Genomic DNA, 14,949 nt, shown 5'->3' with positions numbered 1-14,949 from the left:
TGCAGCCTGGCCATTGGCTGCAGATGAGCTCATCCTCTAGCGTGTTAGAATAAACCACCAATCAGCACCTGGCTCCGTTTCTGCCGGCTCTTAAAGCCCCAGTGTCTGGTGAAGAGGGGCGCTGGGAGAGGGAGTGAAGATGGGGGACGGGGGGGGGGGGGGGGGGGGGGGGGGCGGGGAGGCGATTTAAGAGAGTGTTGCGGGGGAGGGGGTTCCTAATCACCCAGGGTTGTGGGAGGGCCTGCTTCGGAACTCTAGGGGGGCTAGAAAACGCGCATGCCACTTCCGGGACTTTTCTCCTGATTTCATTCATTCAACTATTGGATACTTTTGTATTGAGCCACTACTATGCGGGAGGAAAGGGATGCTGAGATGCAGCGCTGGCATAGTCAGTCTCTGCTCTCGTTTTCAAGGGATTTACAGTCTAGGGAGGGACACAGGTTAAAGAACTAAAGAATACAGTTAAGATTTCATTCCAGTTGTGATCAGAGCTGTATGAAAGAAGCACCACAGGGCCTATGAGACTTACAACAAGAGGAATAGCCTGGTCTGGGGGTGAGAAGGCTTTCTGGAGGAAGTTATATCTGAAGTGGGCATACAGACCTCGCCTGCGCCCCAGTGCTGCCTGGACTCATGCTGTCCTTACTTAGTGCACTTGCTCTCCCCCACATACCTTACCATACAGTTCCCCTTTCCTGAACCCCCACACCTCCTCCCCTATCCTCACTCTCAGCCAGAGACATGCTTCTTCCTTCCCTTGAAAACACTGGGGTTCTCTTCTCTTGCTTGCTATCTGCCCACCTGCCAGGTCTGCACCCACATACTGCCTCCCGACCTCTTCCCACAGATGACCTGTCTGTGCCCTATCAAGGGCCAGCCTTCCACCTGGGATCAACCCTGTCCCACCACCTACTCAAGGACACGGCTGCAGCAATTCTCCCCTCTCTCTCCTGCATCGTTAATTTTTGACTCCCATTGAATCATTCCCATCGGATACCAGCATAATGCTGATTCTCGCATTTTAAGAGCAAGGTGAGAAAACACAACAAAATAAAACCACTCTTGGCCTCACTTCTCCCTCTATCTACCACCCCAGGTTTGCAGCAAAGCTCCTTGAAAAAGAGGTCTGTGCTCGCTGTCTCCTGTTCTTCTGCTCTTTCTTGAACCTGGTCCGATGGGGCTTTCTTCTTCAACATTCCTCTGAAATTGTTCTCGGTCAAGTTACCAATGACCTATTTGTTGCTAAACCAAATGGTCTTGGTCCTCACCTTTCTTGACCTCTCAGGAGCATCCAACCCAGGTGATCATCCCTTTCTCCCCAGGTTTCTGGATCCACACTCTCTTGGTTGCTCCTGTCTCCCTTCCCAGTCTCCTTTGAGGCTCTTCTCCTCCTCTCCAGCTTCTGATGTTATAGCAGCCAAGGGTTCAGTCCTTAATGTCTTCCTTCCCTCTATCCTTACTCTCTTGATGAGGATTGCACTTAGTCTCACGGTTTTAAATAGTATTCTTCCACATGCTGATGATTCTGTATATCTCTTCTGTATCTCTTAGCCTTCACCTTTCTAACAGACTTACATAGTTCATAGTCTAATAAAACATCTCAAATTCAACAAGTCCAGAACTAAAGCCTTAAAACAGAGCCCACATTTTGGAGACACCATTTGCAAATCATTTATCTGATAAGGGTCTAGCATCCAGAATACATAAAGAACACTTACTATTCAACAGTAAAAAGACAAATAATCCGATTTAAAACGCACAAAGGATTTGAGCAGACCCTTCTTCAGAGAAGATATACAAACGGCCAGTAAGCACTTGAGAGGATCCTCAATATCATTAGCCATTAAATTAAAACCACAGTGAGATACGACTTCACACCCACAAGGATGGCTATAATAAAAAATATGGATGATAACAAGTGTTGGCAAGGATCTGGGGAAGTTGGAACTATCATAGCATTGCTGGTCAGAGAGCAGTGCAGTTCCTATGGCAAGCAATTTGATAGTTCTTAAAAAAGAGTTACCATATGACTGAGCAATCTACTCATAGACCTACCTATACTCAAGAAAATTAAACACATATGACCACATGGAAACTTACACATGAATGTTTATCGTGGCATCGTTCATAATAGGCAAAAAGTGGAAATAATCCAAACATCCATCAACTGATGAATAAATAAACAAAACATGATATATCCATATAATGGAATACTGTTCAGCCATAAAAAATAATGAAGTGCTGATAGGTGGATGAACCATGAAAACATTACACTGAGTAAAAGAAAGCAGGCCCAAAAGACCACAAATTTTATGATTCCGTTTGCATAAATTTCCAGAATAGGCAAATCCAAAGGGACGGTTCAGGGAAGGGGGATTGGGAAGTAGCTAAAGAATATGGATTCTTTTCAGGATCAACAAATGTTCTGGAATTAGATAATGTGATGGTTGCATAACTTGTAAATATACGAAAACCTGCCAAATTCACATTTTAGAGAAGAGAATTTTAGAGTGGCCCAGTCAGTTAAGCGTCTGACTCTTGAGTTCGGCTCAGGTCATGACCTCACAGTTCATGGGTTCCAACTCTGCATCGGGCTCTATACTGACGGTGTCTGCTGGGGATTCTCTCTCTTGCTCTCTCTCTGCCCCTCCCTCGTTTGCACTGGCTCCTGCAGGCTCTCTTTCTCTTTCTCTCTCAAAAGTAAGTAAATAAATAAATGTTAAAACCAAATTTTAAGAGGTGAATTTTATGGTATGTGAATTATATCTCAATAAAAAATTATCATGGAAAAAAACAACACAAAAAACCTGAACGCTTGATCCGCCCCAACCTGAAACCTCCATCTAAAGTGTCTTCTAGCTCCATCCTTCCAAATGCTCAGGCCAAAAATTTTGGAGCCATCCTGGCTTCTCCTATTTTCTCACACTCTACATACAATCCACTAGAATATCATACTGGTGTTTCCCGTAAAATATATCCAGCCTCTGAGCTCTTCTCACCCCCTCCACTTCTCACCTCCACCTCCACTGGGACGACTTTCCGTAGGGGCATCTTCATTTCATACCTGATCTACTCTTGGAGGTGCCTCCTGTCTTCCTGTTTCTACCTTTGCCACCCTGAAGGCAGTTCTTACCATCTCTGTGTCAGGGGATCCTTTCAAAGCACAAGTCAGATTCTGTCCCTCTTCTGCTCAAAAGTCTGCGAGGGCTCCCATCCTTATACTGAGAAAAACTCAAGGTCTCTACCATGACCTCCAAGGCTCTCATGGTCACCCTTCTCCATTTTTTCTCCAGCTTCGTCTCCTTCCAGCCTCACTCAATACCAGCCACTCAAGCTTCCTCACTGCTTCTGGAACACCCCTGGCAGCTCCCATCCCAGAGACTTCGCCTTGAAGCTGCCCTCTTCCTGGAATAGTCTGCCTCTAGATATCTGGCTGGTAAACCCTAGACTTGCTTCCAGTCATTGCCCTGATGGTCACTTTCTTGAGAGACCTACTCTGACTACACCCTCCTAACACCCCATCTCTCTTACCCGTCTCTGCTTCTCTTCCATTGTACTCAACCCCGTGAGCTTGCAATATCATTTACTTACTTATTCTTCCATGTTTATTTTCTTTCCTTACCCCCAATACGATCCACACAGGCAAGGGCCATTATCTGCTTTGTTCACCGACTTATCCCAAGTGGCTAGAACTGGATCTGGTACACAGTATTGCCCAATAAATACTTGCTGAATAAATGAATGAGCTCTGAAGGATGAGAAAGAATTAACCAGAAAAAGGTGTTTGGAGAAGGTGTTTGTACCTCAAACAAATGGCGTAAAGTCGTTTGATAAAATTTAATTCTCATTCATGATAAGAACACACTCTTTACTTAAACTCTAAACAAACTTAGGAACGCATTTCTTAACGTGATAAAGGGTTATCTACTAGAAACTTACAGCAAACACCATATGAAATGGTAGCACATTAGAAGCATTCCCACGGTCCGGTCGTCCTTCTGGCGTGTGGTCGGATCACACTTCTCGGCCCCTTTGGAAGTTATGCTGGGCCGCAGGACTCGCTTTGAGGTGCGAAAGGACAGAACATGTTACTTCACGAAGGAAGCTTCAAAAGCCAGTGTATAATTCACCCTGCCCCTTCCCTCCTACCATAGTGATCTTGAAAGCACATGTCTGTGGAGTAGCCTGAGTCTTTGAGAAACAACAAGGAACTCCTCCTTGCTCCATGACTTGTGTTGGACAAGAGGTGTAAGTGAGAAATGAAGAATCCGAAACCCAACTCAGGCATCTAGAGGGATCTGACTTAGGATAAAGAAGCAACTTCAAACCAGTGGGACAGGATGGATTCTTCATGAGAGGTATTGGCACAACTGAATTAACTTATGATTTATTTTGTTACTCTTTTAAAAAAACATACGAATTCTAGAAGCATCCTTTCAAGTTCTACGAAGAGTCTTTTTGGCATTTTGACTGGAATTGCATTGGAGTTTTAAATTAATCCAGGAGAATCAACATCTTTATAGTGGTAGTCATCCTATGACTGAACATAGCACATCTCTCCATTTATCTGGGTCTTTTTTGTGTCTTTCGATACAATTTTATTGCTTTCTCCGTGAAGGTCTTCTATATTTCTAATTAGTTAATTCATAAGTATTTCGTAGTTTTTGTTACTATGGTGAATGGGATTTTAAAATTATTATGTTTTCAGATCATTATTACTAATATATTGATTTGATTGATCTGGTGTCCACCCACTTTGCTGAACTCATCAATTGGTGCTCTGAGTTTTCCAGGTAGATAATCACATGATTAATTCCTATTCATATACAAAAATAAATCCAAGTTTAGGGGCACTTGAGTGGCTCAGTCAGCTAAGCATCCCACTTTGGCTCGGGTCATGATCTCGCAGTTCGTGAGTTCGATCCCCACATCAGGCTCTGTGCTGGCCGCTCAGAGCCTGGAGCCTGCTTCAGATTCTGTGTCTCCTTCTTTCTCTGCTCCTACCCTGCTCATACTCTCAAAAATAAATAAATATTTAAAAAAATACATGAATAAATTCAAGTTTAAAACACTAGATCAAAAAAACCCAGAACAACCTCAAATTTTTAGAAGAAAGCATCAAAGAATGTCAGCATGATCTTCGGGTAGAAAGTGCCTTTTAAATATTCCTGGTGGGGAGGGATATGTAATTATACGTTTTGGAGGATGATTTACCTGAGCCATTTGAAGTAGAAATAACCATAATCTGTGACCTATAAGTTCCACTTCTAGATATTTAACCCAGGAAAACATTTGCCCATGTGCATGAGGATGTATATGAATATTCATTACAGCATTGCTTGCACTATCAAAAAATTGGGAAAGAACTTCAAAGTCAATATTTTATGGAATATCAATATAGAAATGAATTCATAAATGTGACTTTTCATATGTCGAATTATTATTATTGTTATTGTTATTCAGCCTTTTAAAAGAATGAACCAGAACTAAATCCATTTGTATGGACATACAAGATCTCAAAACATATTGAGTAGAAACAGTTCCAAATGCTGCCTCCAATGCGATGCCTTTTATATTTATATGATTTTAACACCCACCCAAAACAATACTGTATATTATCGATATATTATGTGTATTAGGATTCTCCGGAGAAACAGAACCAATAGGATAGATAGGCAGGTGGATAGATTTCTTATTATAAGAAATTGATTCACGCAATTATGGAGGCGGAGAAGACACACAATCTGCCCTCTGCAAGCTAGAGACCTAGAAATGTCTGGAGCATAGTTCCAGTCTGAATCTAAAAGGCCTGAGAACCAGGAGACCCGAGAGTATAAGTTCCAGTCCAAGTCCAAAGCTTGGGAACCAGGAACACCGATGGTGGAAGTCCCAGGCCAAGGGCAGGAGAAGATCAATGTCCCAGCGCAGTTAGCAGAGAGCTGTTCTCCCTTCCTCTACCGATTTGCTCCGTTCAAGCTCCCAGTGGATTGGATGATGACCACCCACACCGGGGAAGTTCATCCCCTTTACTGAGTCTATCAATTCAAATGCTAATCTCATCTGGAGAAACTCACTGACATTATTTCTCCAGAAATAATGTTTCACCGAATCTCGGGACACCCCAGGAACCAGTCAAGTTGACACATAAAATTAGCGATTACAAATAGTGAGAGCTAACATCTATTCAGCACTCACTAGGAGCCTGGCACTTATTCTAATCACCTAACATAAAACATCTTACATGAATTTTGAAACAGCACCATTAGCTACTATCATTAATCTTCACCCTACAGATGATAAAACTGAGGCACTTTTATTTGAGTAATTTAATATGCAACAAGCGGCTAGGTGATTTGCTTACGCTCACGCAGTTAGGAAGTAGGAGCAGTAGGAATCAAACCTTAGCAGTTTGGCTCCAGAGCCCAAGCCCTGGACCCCTGTGCTGATCACACTAAGCTCCCAACAGTGCCGTTATCCAGGAAGTGGAGGCCAGGGACGGACTCGGGGGAGGGAGCAAACAGCCTCTATAATACCTGTAATGTTCTGTTGTTAAGGAACAAAGTAAATTGGTTTATTATTTGTGATGTTAAGACTAATATTTAAAAAAAATTTTTTTTAAATGTTTATTTTTGAGACAGAGAGAGACAGAGCATAAGCAGGGAAGGGGCAGAGAGAGAGGGAGACACAGAATGTGAAGTAGGCTCCAGGCTCTGAGCTGTCAGCACAGAGCCCGTCGCGGGGCTTGAACTCACGAACTGTGAGATCATGACCCAAGCCGAAGTCGGACGCTTAACCGACTGAGCCACCCAGGCGCCCCAAGATTAATATTTTTAAAATTATATAGTAAACAGACACATGAAATTGTAGAATTATTTTTCAGGATATAGTGATTAGTGCTGCAAGGAAGTAGACAGGGCTCCATAAAGCTCTGATGGTGGAGTAGACCCAGTTCGATGGGGAGGAGTATTTGGGAGACTTTCCTGAGGAAGTGCCTTTGCGCTGAGCTATGGCTGATGCATGTGTATTAGTCAGCAAGGTTGGGTGTGGGAGGGGGGGGAAGGGATTTCCTGGCAGAGGAAACAGCATGAGCAAAGGCCCTGAGGGGGCACCACAAATTCCAAGAAGTAAGAAAAGACAAGTGTGTTGGACCTCTGGGAAGCGTCTCACATGGGATGAAGAGAGAGGCAGGCAGAGACCAGATCTCATGGAAGCTTCCAGGCTGAGGAAAGGACTGGGAGTTTAAGAACAACATGTGCTGTTGAGTACCATAAAAACCGGAAATGCTGACTGACACCATGGAAATCCCTGGGGTCACTCTCTCAGGGCTGAGTTATGGAAGGGAGTGGAAATGCCAAGAGAGAGACTGAAAGGGTAGGCAACTATCAAACATGCGGATCTGAAGCACAGGCCGGAATCGGGAGGCACCTGGAAGCAGAATGCACAATCGAAGGATGGGTTTGATTTTTGCTGCTGTTTTTATTTTTATGATGACAAAGATCTACACACAAAGACAACCCCACAGGATGTTCACCATAGCATTGTTTCTTATAGCAACAACAGAAAAAAAGAAACTATCTAGCAATAGATCAATGAATCAGACTATGGGATGTCCAAATGATGCAGTGCAATTCAGCACTTAAAAACTCACGTTGTTGAAGAATATCTAATGTCATGGGGAAATGTGTATGAGATATTGAGTTAAAAATGCAAGTTTGGGTGCCTGAGGGGCTCAGTTGTCTAAGTGTCTGACTTTGGTTCAGGTCACGATCTCACCTTTTGTGGGTTCTACACTGACAGTGCAGAGCCTGCTTGGGATTCTCTCTCTCTCTCCCTCTCTGCCCCTTCTCCATTTGCGTGCATGCTCTCTCTCTCTCTCTCTCTCAAAATAAATAAACCTAAAACAAAGCAAGTTATAAAATAACAAGTATATTACAATCTCATTTTGATATCAGAAATTAAGTGTATGTAGCAGGATGATTCCTTTGCTATTCCTTTCTCTCTGTCTTCATGTCTGACATGGGAAAAGGGGTCTTTTGACATCACAGGACATAATACAAAAAGAGAGGTTTATTTGCCTTGCGGATGCACCACGTAGGATGCACCACGATCGAACTGGGATATTGGAGGAGGGGAGAGGGAAAAGAAGGAAGGGGCTTCTGGCCTCAGCTTAGAGCAAATTTACACGAAAGCTGGAAAAAAATATATTGTCCATTCTCTGGATTTTGGAAGACATTCATTTCCCTGAAACTCTTCATTTCAATCTGCGCTAGATCGCAAGAAAGTCTTCGGTTGGGGGAAGTACTGAAGGAAGATGCAACCACTCAAAATCTGAAACAAGAGGCTGCATTTACTGCTTGCTTCAGCAAGGGAGAGCTGTACTTGTGAGGCCCTGGGTCTGAGCAAGGTTAATTTCCTATGGGTTCCAGGGGACCATGGAGTTCAGGGGTGGGTCAGCTTTCAGAGTGTACAGGAATTGGCTGACCTCTGGCCCTAGAAGCATGGTCAGTGGAGTGAGGCTGTCGCTGACCGGTTATTTTCGGGGTGTGCTTATTACTGGTTAAGCGCACGGTTTTAGGTTACTGAAACAAGTGGTCATATAAACCGGGTTTATAACTGGTTCTAAGTGTTGCTTGTTATAGCCACAGAACAATTAGGCTTTTCCTAAGAGGATGGGAATGTTTTCTTCTGGGGGAAAGGGGAGGGGATGGCAGGGAAGTCTACACCTACATAAAGATCTCAAAACATATTGAGTAAAAAACAGTTCCCAAATGCTGCCTCCAACGTAATGCCTTTTATATGTCTATTTTTTAAACCTCCACACAACACAAGACCACATATTATCACTATATCATAGTGTATTAGGATTCTCCAGAGAATGGGTCTCAGTGAAACAGACCATGTGGAGCCTTTGTTGCTGGAGCTAATCTTGATTGGCTAGGACTGGTTTCTAGAGAATCCCAAAGACACCGGGAGCCTCCTGGATTTGGACTCAGAACTTGGCTGTGAGAGAAGAGGCCCCCCTCCCCTCGGCCTCCCCCAGGGCTGGGACTGGTGAGCAGCTGTAGCTCCAGTTGATCTGGGAGGACAGTTCCAGAATGCAGGCCCAGGTTCTGACTGAGCCCTCCCCACCAGGTGATGGCCTCCACGACCCCCACAAGGCTGGCCCTGCGACCACGAGTGAATCGGAGCCTGCAAGGCCTCAGCTTCTGCCTTTCCTGCCTCTAGCCTGAGGCGAGGTGGCCCAGCCGCAGCCAGCTGTCAGCCCCTGACCCTCCCGAGACTCCCGGGGCTGAAATTCTTGGGGCAGATTTCTCACCCTCTCAGTACTTCCTTCCAGCTCATCTGGCAAGTGAGAAGACTTCACAGGCTTCAGAAGGAAGAGGACGGTGGCAGAGACTGCTTTGAAAGGGATAAAGAGCTCAGCGAGGGGAGGATATCACCGTTACAGTCTAAACCTCAGACCCCAGCTGGGCGGCAGGCGGTCACATGTCTGTAAACAACCAGCGCTGTGTGAGCACAGAGGCTCCTGTTACCGAGTTGCCCACATGGGTGGCCCGGCTGACTTGCAGGGGTGGGTGGGGCAGGGGCCCCAGAGGAGAGAGGAGAAGGGGAAGGCTTGCAGCATGGGAGTCCGAGAGTCTGACCGAGACCAGGCCTGATTCGCAGAGCGCCTCCATGAGAGGTCGGTAGGGTGGCACCCTTTCCCCATCACCCAGGTAACACCCTCTCGGTGGGAGGAACGGGGAGGGGGGTGGCCAACTCTGTGAGGAAGCTCCCAACCTCCTCCCTGCCTGACGGGCCTGCCTGGTGGTCTCCATGGTAACAAAGTCACCTCAGGGACTAGAAACATACATCTTTTTGGCCCGGAGCCCCATGGCCTCTGAGGTGGGGCCCACAGACGGCTAGCGGGGGCCAGGCCCTCATCTGCCTCCGTCACAGCCAATGTCAGGGGGAGGAGGGGCACTCCACGCTTCCCTCAGGAAAGGGAAGGGTCAGCCTTCTGTTGGAAAACAGCTGCTGGACTCTGGTGCTGACAGACAGCCATCTTTCCACACCAAGGCCCTGTCCCGTTACTGCCCTGTCTGGAGCCTTGATTTCCCACCAGAGTTTGTGGAGGGGCCCTATTCTGTCGACCCACCCAGCCCACCTCGCAGATGTCTGGCCTGCTTCTCAGGCTGGGAGTAGACACAGTTCTCCTCCCCTCTTCCTCTCCTCCATCCCACTCACTGATAAATTTTTAAATTCTGGCTCACTTAACTTTCATGGCTGTGGACAAGCCCAGGCCTCAGCTTCTTCATTTGCAAAAAGTGAAGGTAGAAGTAGATTATTTGTAAGTTTTCTTTCGGCCTTGAATCCCCAAATCGTGTCACTCTCCTGCTTAAAAAATTTCAGCGCTTCCTACTGTCTAGCAAAGCCCTGACTCCCTAGGATGGCATCCAGGGCCCAGGCTACCTTCTGGCCTTTTCCATCACTCTTCTGTTTGACGGACCTCAAGCATCAGCCAAACTGAACCACTTGAAAATCCCTATACAGTGGTGGGTCGTCCACCTCTGGGTTCTTTGTTAATGGCAGGGGGGCAGGGCGCTCCCACTAGAACGCCTTCCCTGGTCACCTCCCCCCACTCAACCTTGCCTTTCCTCAAGTCATGGCTCGAGTGCCACCAACTTTGCAAAGCCGGCCCTGGTTTCCCCCATGTGCCAATCATCCCAGATACCTCAGATTTCTTTGGTAGCCCTTGATCTGCATTTGCTTAAGCCGCGGGGCCTTCTTTCCATTTATTCTAATTGCCTGCACATAGCGCATATCTGATTCCTTTGACTAAGTTTTTAAGATCAATGTCTTACCCATCTCTGTAACCCTAGCTAATCTGGTATTCCACGGGGCTCGATCTCTGCCTGGTGTCTCTCTGAGTGAGCATCTCTCAAAGAACATTAGGGCCTTCAACATGAGGGAAATATTGTAGCGCTCTCCCAAGCCCTTCCCTCATTCCCAAATTACTTTAAGTCATCAGGAGCTCTACAACAAAACAAAACAAAATCTAGAGCTCTTTCTCTAGATCTGGCCCTGAGCCCTTTTATTTCCCTCCTCTCTCTTAGTTCTTAGGTAGATCAACAGCCTCTCCAGCTAAGGCCTCTCTCCTTATCCTCCTTATTTCTTGCAGAGTGGGATTTTCCTTATTAAGCAGGAAACTGGGAAGGTTTACACTTGGTAATATATTTTGCCCCCCACACACGTATCGACTACAAAATGCCCGCTCCTGGTAGCCTCAAAGAATGCTCATGAATGAATGAATGAATGATCAGGATAGCCAGTTCACATGCATAATTAGGACCAAACTCTAATACCTCTGGTCTGGTGTCCCTAGAGTCCATTCTCCATACAGGAGGCAGAGGGATCTTTCAAAAATGTACCTAGTATCACTTCACCCCCCTGCTTGAAACCCTCCAATGGTTTCCCTCTACATTATAATAGAATTCTGCCTCCTCCCCGTCTTGTAAAGCCCTTCATAACCCGACCCCTGCCTACCTGACATCACATCTTGTGCCCTTCCTTCCTTGTTCGTCATGGGATTCCTTCCATGCCTTTGCATCGCTGTGTCCTCTGGTTGAGTGCTCCTACTTGTGATCTTCACGTGACCAACTCCTTCTTGTCCTTCAGACTTCACCGTAAATGTCATCTCCACAGAGGCCATCCATGACCTCCTGTCTCTAAAGTAGCTTCCCCCTCCATCAACTGATGAATGGATAAAGAAATTGTGGTTTATATACACAATGGAATACTACGTGGCAATGAGAAAGAATGAAATACGGCCTTTTGTAGCAACATGGATGGAACTGGAGAGTGTTATGTTAAGTGAAATAAGTCATACAGAGAAGGACAGATTCCGTATGTTTTCACTCCTATGTGGATCCTGAGAAACTTAACAGAAGACCATGGGGGAGGGGAAGAAAAAAAATGGTTAGAGAGGGAGGGACCCAAAACATAAGAGACTCCTAAAAACTGAGAACAAACTGAGGGTTTATGGGGGGTGGGAGGGAGGGGTGGGTGGGTGATAGGTATTGAGGGCACCTGTTGGGATGAGCACTGGGTGTTGTATGGAAACCAATCTGACAATAAATTTCATTAAAATAAATAAATAGGGGCGCCTGGGTGGCGCAGTCGGTTAAGCGTCCGACTTCAGCCAGGTCACGATCTCGCGGTCCGTGAGTTCGAGCCCCGCGTCAGGCTCTGGGCTGATGGCTCAGAGCCTGGAGCCTGTTTCCGATTCTGTGTCTCCCTCTCTCTCTGCCCCTCCCCCGTTCATGCTCTGTCTCTCTCTGTCCCAAAAATAAATAAACGTTGAAAAAAAAAAATAATAAAAATAAATTAAATAAATAAATAAATAAATAAATAAATAAAGTAGCTTCCCCCAAACACAATCTCATCACCTTTCCTTATTTTCCTTATATTCTACTTAGCCTCTATCGCTGCATGACAAACTGGCTCCAAACAATTAATTATGAATGTATCTCACAATTCTGAGGGCCAGGAAATCAAACAGTGGACACTGGGTACCTCTCATCTCTGCTCCATGGGTCTGGGGCGATGGCTGTAATGGCTGGGAGCTAGAACAGCTGGAAACTGATCGAGCTCTCTCACTCTTGCTCCCGTGCTCTCTCTCTCCCTTTATATGGCTGGCTTGGGCTTCCTTCCAGCATGGTGGCCTCACGATAATTAGACTTCTGACGTGGCAGCTCAGTCTTCCAAGAGACCAAAGTAGAAGCTGCCAGTTAGCTCAAAAGGAAACATTTTGGGTCCCTTCTGCCGTAGGGAGAAGACCCAGGTCAACTCAGATTCATGGGGGCGGGGAACAGAGACCTCACCTCTTGAGGGGAGTAATGTCAAAGAATTCAAGGCCATCTCTAATATGCCCGAGCCCCATTTTGGCAAGAAGACATTTCCTTATTAATTTTTTTTTTGTTTACATGTGTAACTTGCTTGTTGAGCAAACAGTGGGTATAAAACAAACTAGCTTCCTTCCTTTATTGTTTCTAGACGAACTATGTTAATCATCCTTTTCCTGTCTCTTTTTTTTTTTTTTTTTTTTTAATTTTTTTTTCAACGTTTATTTATTTTTGGGGCAGAGAGAGACAGAGCATGAACGGGGGAGGGGCAGAGAGAGAGGGAGACACAGAATCGGAAACAGGCTCCAGGCTCCGAGCCATCAGCCCAGAGCCCGACGCGGGGCTCGAACTCACGGACCGCGAGATCGTGACCTGGCTGAAGTCGGACGCTTAACCGACTGCGCCACCCAGGCGCCCCTTTCCTGTCTCTTAATAGCATTTTGGGGAGTTTTTTTTTTTTTTTTTAAGTTTATTTATTTATTTTGAGAGAGAGAGGGAGCACAAGCAGGGGAGGGGCAGAGAGAGAGAGAGAGGGAGAGAAAGAGAATTCCAACCAGGCTCTGTGTGGTCAGCGTGGGGCCCAGTGAGGGGCTCAAACCCACAAACCATGAGATCATGACCTGAGCCAAAACCAAGAGTCAGACGCTTAACCGACTGAGTCACCCAGGCGCCCCAGGGAAATCTTCCAATGTTCCTGTCACTTTAATTTAGGAAAGGCCCAGCCCCATCTAGGCTGGTCTATCCAATTTAAGACCAACTCGTTTTTCCTCCCTCAGGCAGGGTATGGATTTGTCCCAAGGGAATGGGGAGGTCATGGGCACAGTCTGCCCTTGTACCTGCCCTGCCCTCTCCACAGCTCCTCTCTCCTCTTTTACACACGGTCAGGAAGGAGTGACTGGGGCAAAGGCATGCTTAGCTGTGGCCGCGTCTTCTCTGCGGTGAATGCGTTTGGCATGATGGGCATCTGGAGGCCAACTCTCTTGTGGGGCACACCGCAGGGCACCCCACAGCACTGTTCCCTGATGCGTTCCCCTTCCAGCTCCATATCTGACACCCCTACTCAGCGCTTGCCCCAACCCCACACCCACACAGCCCACAGCCCATGGGGTCTCCTTACCTGCAGCTTTTCCTCTCAGGAGAACATGTGCAAGGCAGCTCAGGGCCATTCGCCTCCCACCATGTCCCCCCGGCCCCTGGGAAATTCCTGCTGGATGCCCCTCTCTCTCCTCTGTCACCCTTCAGTTCTCCACTCCCCCCAGGTGCCATCCAGATAGCACGTGGGCTAATCTGCACAGAGCAAATCCAGCTCCGGGGAGAAGATGCGAAGGGGTCGGCAACGCAGGTCTCCAGGGACCTCGCCTCCCCCTCTCTCCCCCTCCCCTTCCCTGGTCTCCGCTTGTGAAGACTGAGGAAGGGGGTGCTGGGTGGTGTTTGGGGCCACCAGTCATCTCATAGTAAATCCTGTAGGAGATGTGTCCAGCCCCAAATTGTTTCTCTTCGTTTTAGAGTGTGACATACTCAAGACCCCTTTTTCCTTAGTTCTGAGTCTAGTCATCAATTTGAGCAACAGAAAAGTCCATCCAATATCTTGCAACATACAGTCGGTCTCTCCCCTCAAATATAAGCTCCGCGAGAGCAGGTCTTTGCACGTTAGTCCCCACTGAATCCTTGGTGCCTCGGACCGTGTCAGGTGCACGGGGGGTGCTCTACAAACATGTAACGAGCAAATGAAGAGGGCCCTCTAAGACCTATGGGGCTGCCGGTATGGTCAAATGGACCAGCCACTTCCTTTCCTATTCGTTCCTGCTGTGAGCCTCCCGCCCCGGATGCAGATTTTCACTTCCGGCCTCTGGGAGCTTCCCTGGTCTCTGGCTCTCTACAGGGGTCACTGGGGTGGGGAAGCTGACCTCCATGTGAGGGGCCCTGTGGGGGGTCCCTGGCTCGGAGCCAAAGGCCTGGCCGAGGGGAAGGGGTGCTCTTCTGAGCTTCCAGTCTGTCAAAGGCAGTGGCTCAGGATGGCTGCAGCCCAAGAGTGGAGAAGTAGGAGAGAAGTGCATCTCTCCTG

At 46.8% G+C, this 14,949-nt stretch overlaps 1 long non-coding RNA gene across 1 annotated transcript; it reads right to left on the bottom strand.

Annotated features, from left to right (window-relative positions):
- Positions 1-3,818: 3,818 nt before the first annotated feature.
- LOC147579832 (uncharacterized) lies at positions 3,819-9,474 on the bottom strand. The gene is made up of 3 exons (XR_015251831.1): positions 9,317-9,474; positions 6,401-6,543; positions 3,819-4,061 (listed from the first exon to the last, which is right to left on the bottom strand). It is a non-coding gene; the product is annotated as an uncharacterized LOC147579832 (long non-coding RNA).
- Positions 9,475-14,949: the final 5,475 nt, after the last annotated feature.

Source organism: Puma concolor, chromosome B3, assembly GCF_028749965.1.
Source record: "Puma concolor isolate L17-30 chromosome B3, mPumCon1.1.hap2, whole genome shotgun sequence".
Taxonomy (NCBI): Eukaryota; Metazoa; Chordata; class Mammalia; order Carnivora; family Felidae; genus Puma; species Puma concolor.
Note: the sequence above shows the minus strand (reverse complement) of the source record. Positions and strands in the feature narration are given on the sequence as shown.